General features: G+C 36.6%; 1 pseudogene; it reads left to right on the top strand.

Annotated features, from left to right (window-relative positions):
* The first annotated feature begins 1210 nt into the window (after window positions 1-1210).
* Window positions 1211-3087, top strand: LOC103201661 (annotated as a pseudogene).
* The last annotated feature ends 3071 nt before the right edge of the window (window positions 3088-6158 follow it).

Below are 6158 nucleotides of genomic sequence, written 5' to 3'. Positions count from 1 at the left end.
TTCAATCTATTATCAACTCAACTCTGTTTAATCTGGATTCTAAACCCTATTAATCGAGAGTTTTTATCTTCAAGAGACAAGCATTCAACTCAAATGTTACAAAATAAAAGAATACATACTGGCTCATGAACTAAGAAATGTAGTTATAAATCTGGCTTTTGGTACAATCAGATAAAGTCCCTCAAACAAGAATCTATCCTTGTCTATTTCTTGTCTCAGATTTCTTCCTGCAGATGATCACATGGACTGAGGTTGAGTGTGAGGTTCATTCTCCAAAGAAAAATCGTGGTGCAGACATTCCTCTTAGCTCAGTTCATGGCTTTTTCTCCTCCCTGAATTCTTGCTGAGACAGAAATTCCCTCTTCAACTTCTACCATCATTTCTCTTAAGTGTATGTATCAAGTCACATGTTTCCTCCAACTCTAAACCTTCACTTCCAACTGCTTTTGGATGTCCTCACACAACAGTCATGCTATTGCCTCAAATCTGTCAGGACGCCATGTTCCCTGTAGAACAGGAGTCAACAAACTATGGCCCACAAAATCCAGCCAAAAACTGTTTTTCAAAAAACAAAATTTTATTGGAGCCCAGACATGCCCATTTGTTTACATTTGTTGTATGGCTGCTATTGTGCTACAATGATACAGTGGAGTAGTTTCAAAAGAGACCATATGGGCTGCAAGGCCTAAAATATTTACTATTTCTTTCCAGAAAAACGTTGCCTACTCTCACCTAGAAAAATCATTCTTATTCTTAGTGGTACATTAATATCACCTGGGGAGTTTTAAAAAATACCATGTCCAAGCCAAACCTAACTGAATAAATCATATTCTCTAGGAAGAGGACCCAAACATCAGTATTTTTAAATGTCTCCCAGGTGATCCTAATGCTCAGCCAAGATGCAGATCTGTTTTAGGACTAATTTCTGCTCCTGAATTCCCATTCCTAGTGTCACCTTCTCCCAGGGCAAAGTTATAACTAATACCTTTTTGCCTGCCTACTCTGATAGCTTATTCAATAAACTATCATTTTCTATTGAGTTCAAACCAGAAAATTTTCTTGATTTATCCCTTCTGTCTACTCAGGCTGTCATCATCTTTCACTCAGCTATTACAGTAACCTCTTCAGGAGTCTCTTTATGCTCTGGTAAATTTTACTGACAGTCACCAGAGTTTTATTACCAAAGGAAAGACCTAATCATGCTACGACCATGACAAAAGAAAATTCGACTTTGGACACCTTACTAAACACTTTTATTAATTGTAATAGGTTTATTGAGATGAGCTGATTAGATATTATAGGTAGGTAATAATTTACAAATAATAGTAATTTTGTCTCTTTTTCATGTGTGTGTATATGTATGTGTAGGGAATGTGTTATTGCATTGGACAAAATCTCTAGTTAAATTTTGAATAGTAGTGGAAATAAAAGACATTCTGGTCTTGCTCCTGTGTCTTAACAACGCCGTTCTTTATTTTCTTATTTTCCTGTGCTAAACTGGATTTATTCTTTTTTTTTCTTTTCCTTTCATTCTTGTATGTTGTTATTGAGAGTATAGATAAGGAGGAGAGATGTGTTCCATTGTCATTAATGTTGATTGCTATTATCAAAATGTATTCCTAATTTTAAAATTACATACAAAGAACAAATCAGACTTAACATTTATCTTAGCAGTTTTTACTAACATCTCAAATTTAGCCACCTCCTTTGAAAGTTATTAGTAAGAGATGAATTTTTAAAAATACATGAAATCTCAAGAGTTCTACTTGAAACAGAGGCCACTCTCTTCAGTCAATAATACATTAAGGCACTAGCCCAGCCCAGCCCATGCACTGCCTACTCACCTTGCTGCCACCATGTGGGCAGATGGCAATAGTGGCTTGGACAAGGTTCAGGTACAAGACTTGTTTTCTCCTGCCTGGCCTATGCCTCCATGTACATGGTCAATGAGCATGCCAACCACTTCAAGTATTGCTTCACCAGGAAAAGATTGTCCACGTATGGAACATGTAAGCAGGCATTTTACTGAAATATGGAGTGGAAGGAAGATAGGCCCGTGCACAGATTGGAGTGCTCTCCCATGGTTATTTCTGGGGAAAACTGGAATCCCTCAAAGACTGTCAGACAAACAGCAAGGATTCTGGCCAAACAGGAAATCCACATAGTGATAATATCATCAGAAAAATTGTTAGCTGTGAAGGAGTTGGATCACATCTGGGTAAATTAGACAATTAGAAGAAGGACTTGATCCAGAGCGACTTTTCTGTTCTCCAAACACCTATAATTTCCTGGTACTGAGAGCCTAGTAGTACTTTTTGCACAGGTTAACTGTAATTGCTTCACAATTGAAGATGAACAACTTTCTCATTTGGCACCAGTAATATTTCCTGATGTTGCATCAATGAATCATAGCTGTTGCTCTAACATGACTGTGACCTGCAAGGGGATACTGGCTAAAGAAGTAAGAGTCACACAAGAATTCAAGAAAGGGGATGAGGTATTTGCCAGCTGTATTGGCCTCCTGTATCCAATGGAAGATAGAAGTGGCCAGTAAAGAGATCCTTATTTCTTTACCTGTGAGTTTCAGCAGTGCACTACCAAAGACAAGGATAAGGCCAAGGTGGAAATCGGAAGCTCATTGATCCCCCAAAGGCAGAAGTCATCTGTGATGTGGTCAGATATGCAAGAAATGTCATATAGGAATACTGCGAGAACCACAAATCCACTAGTGAGCTTCTAGACATCTCTGAGCTCAGTCAGAAGAAAATGAGCTCCATTTTCAAAGACAATAACATGTATATGTTCTACATGAAGTACCAGGCTATGAATGTCTGCTTATATATGCAGCACCGGGAAGCAGCCCTGCAATACAGGTAGAAAAATCACTAAGGCCTACAGTAAGTATAGTCTTTGTACTACCTCAAAGTAGCCTCCATGTGGTTGAAGCTTAGAAGACTGTACATGGGCCTGGAAAACAAAGCTGCAGGAGAGAAAGCCCTGAAGAATACCCTTACAATCATGGAAATAGCTCATGGCAAAGATCACTCGTACATTTCTGAGATCAAACAAGAAATTGAAAGCCACTGAATTATGCAACATCTTAGTTTTTATTTAAATACTAGTGCAGAAATCTTATAGAATATTTCAAATCTCACCCATCACTCCAGCATTTCTGTAAAAAAAAAAAAAAAAAAGTCATGAAAACACTATATGCACTTAAACCTTTTCCATTGCTGTCTTGGAAGTTGGTCTTAATCTTTAACCTTAATAGCAAATTAATTTTCTAATGCTATTTTTTCCTTAAGAAGTATGGTATGATTATGAAACCATAATATAATATAATATAATATACTTGGATGAGTCACATTTAAGAAAAGAAAAAAAAAATAATACATTAAGACGAAAACCTGTGAATAAATATTACTTTAAACATGCAGATTTCAAGTTTGATTCATAATGAGAATGACATAAATGTTACCTCTTTTAAGAAACTATTTCCTTGAAAAAAGAAGGGGGCTAAAAACCATCTGTTGCACAAAATCAATAGCTTACTCAATAAAAAATAATAATAATAAAAAAAAATTCAGAGCAGTGATCAAAAAATAGTCTAGCTTCCCATAATGATGTTGACTCTGTACATATATAATCTCAAATTAAGTCTGTTTACTTTTCTCAGACCAGGGTGAAAATTTATTCTCTGCTGTTCACTTAATATGTAAACCTGGATAAGTCATTTAACTTCTTTTGAGCCTGATGTTCTCATTCACAAAACAAGATCAGTCAGTAATATCTGTCCAATGCATCTAGTGACATTAAGAGAATCAAATAAGCTGGTCAATGTGGAATCCTTCCGTGTATTGGGACTTCTTCTACAAATGTTATGATACCGATAATTTAATGTGGTGAGAAGAAAAGAAAGAAAGCTTAGAATCAGGGAAAGGGCAACCTGGCCATCAGTAAATCTGGATTTGGACTTGGGGGAAATTAAACCGTATATGTAAAGAGTCCACCTCTTGTGTCTATTTGTTGTACTGTGCTGGCTTGCATGTTGCTGTGCTGCTGAAAGCTATCCCAGCAGTATGTCAAAAAAACAGTAAGGATCACTCATGGTGGACAGGTTTCAGGACTTTCCAGATTAAAACAGACTGGAAAGAGGGACCTGACAACAACTTCTGAAAATATCAGCCAATTAAAACCTCACGGATAGCAATGGAACATAATCTGATTTAGTGCTGGAAGATGAACCCCTCAGGTTGGAAAGCACTCAAAATATGACTCAGGAAGATCTGCCTCCTTAAGAGTCGATCTTGATGAGGATGGAGTTAGCTGTTGGGACTTTCATTAGTGAATGTGGCATGATTCAAAATGACAAAAAATAACTACAAACATTCATTAATAGAACATGGAATGTATGATGTATAAATCTGGGAAAACTGGATAAAAAAGGAGCCTAATTTTATGGCATAAATAGACTATCAAGCATAACCTAAAATGCACAATCCATGGAAGAGCAACTAGATGACTAGGACCTTTTAAAATTATAATCTTATGTGTATTGAAAGACTTCTCCTAAAGGGTAAAAAGAGAACCTACATGTTGGGAAAAAATATTTGGCTATGATATATCTGACAAGGGACTTATCTCTAAAATTTATAGAAAACCTTGACAACTCAACACTAAAAAGACAAACAATCCAATTCCAAAATGTACAAAGGACATGGACAAACACTTCACTAAAGAAGACATACAGGCGGCCAACAAACACATGATGAAATGCTCATAATCATTAGCCATCAGAGAGATGCAAATTAAAACAACAATGAGATATCATCTCACCCCAGCAAGAATAGCAAAGTTCAACAAGGCAGAAAATAACAAATGTTGCTGAGGGTGTGGAGAGAGTGGAACTCTCATACACTGTTGATGGGACTATAAAATGGTACAACCACTCTGGAAAATGGTATGGGATTTCCTTAAAAAAATGGATAATAGAAATACCACTAGATCCAGCAATTCCATTAAAAACAATGTATCCTAAACAGGTAAGATCCAGGGCATGAATAGACATGTGCACACCCATGTTCATCACAGCACAATTCGCTATAGCAAAGAGATGGAAGCAACCTAAATGCTCATCAACAGATAAATGGATAACCAAATTACGGTACATTCACATAATGGAATATTATGCAACATTAAGAATAATGATGAATCCACAAATAATCTCATAATGTGGATGGATTTAGAAGATATTTGTGGTTGTTGTTGTTATGTGTCGTCGAGTTGGGCCTGACTCATAGCGACCCCTCCTTGGGTTTCTGAGGCAGTATCACTACAGAAGTAGATTGCCCCATCTTCCTTCCGAGGAGTGGCTGGTGGGTTTGAACCACCAGTCTTGTGGTTAGCAGTCAAGCTGAGTGAAATAAGTCAATCACAGAAGGGCCAAATGTTGTATGAGTCCATTATAAAAAGTCAAGGAAAGGTTTACACAGGGAAGGAAATTTACTTTGTTGGTTACCAGGGACAAGAGAGAAGGCGAGTAAAATTTTCTGACTAGTTAAGAGTCATGTGTTGATTTGGCTGAAGGGAAAGGCAATATAACAGAAGTATGTGACCAGAACAATTACAATAGGGTAAAGTAGAACACAGAAACATGCACAAAAGATATAAACAACAGAGGCAAATACTAACACATGCACAGTAAAAAATTCAATTTTTAGAAAGAAAAACAAAAGATATCAAAAGAGACAATGAACCTTGCTCTAAAACATAGAACAGCTAAAGTGAAAGGAAGAAATGATGATTTCTGTTCAGAAATGATGAAGGCCTGAACAGAAGATTTCAAAGCTAGATAACACAAAGTAAAGTGTTATAATGAAATGTGTAAAGAGCTGGAGTTAGAAAACCAAAAGTGAAGAACACACTCAGCAGTCCTCAAGCTAAAAGAACTGAAGAAATATTCCAGCCTCGAGTTGTAATACTGAAGGATTTTATGGACAAAATATTGAATGACATAAAAAAAGACAAATTCTTTTTCAAAAAAAAAGTTGGAAAGGATACACAGTCACTATAGCAAAAAGCATTGGTTGCTGTTCAGCCATTTCCAGAGGTAGCATATGATCAAGAACTAACGGTACTGAAGGAAGAAGTTCAAGCTG

The sequence above is a fragment of the Orycteropus afer genome, unplaced genomic scaffold, assembly GCF_000298275.1.
Source record: "Orycteropus afer afer isolate SDZICR_OR568_19922 unplaced genomic scaffold, OryAfe1.0 scaffold00158, whole genome shotgun sequence".
Classification (NCBI taxonomy): Eukaryota; Metazoa; Chordata; class Mammalia; order Tubulidentata; family Orycteropodidae; genus Orycteropus; species Orycteropus afer.
This window is presented reverse-complemented; position numbering and strand designations above follow the sequence as displayed.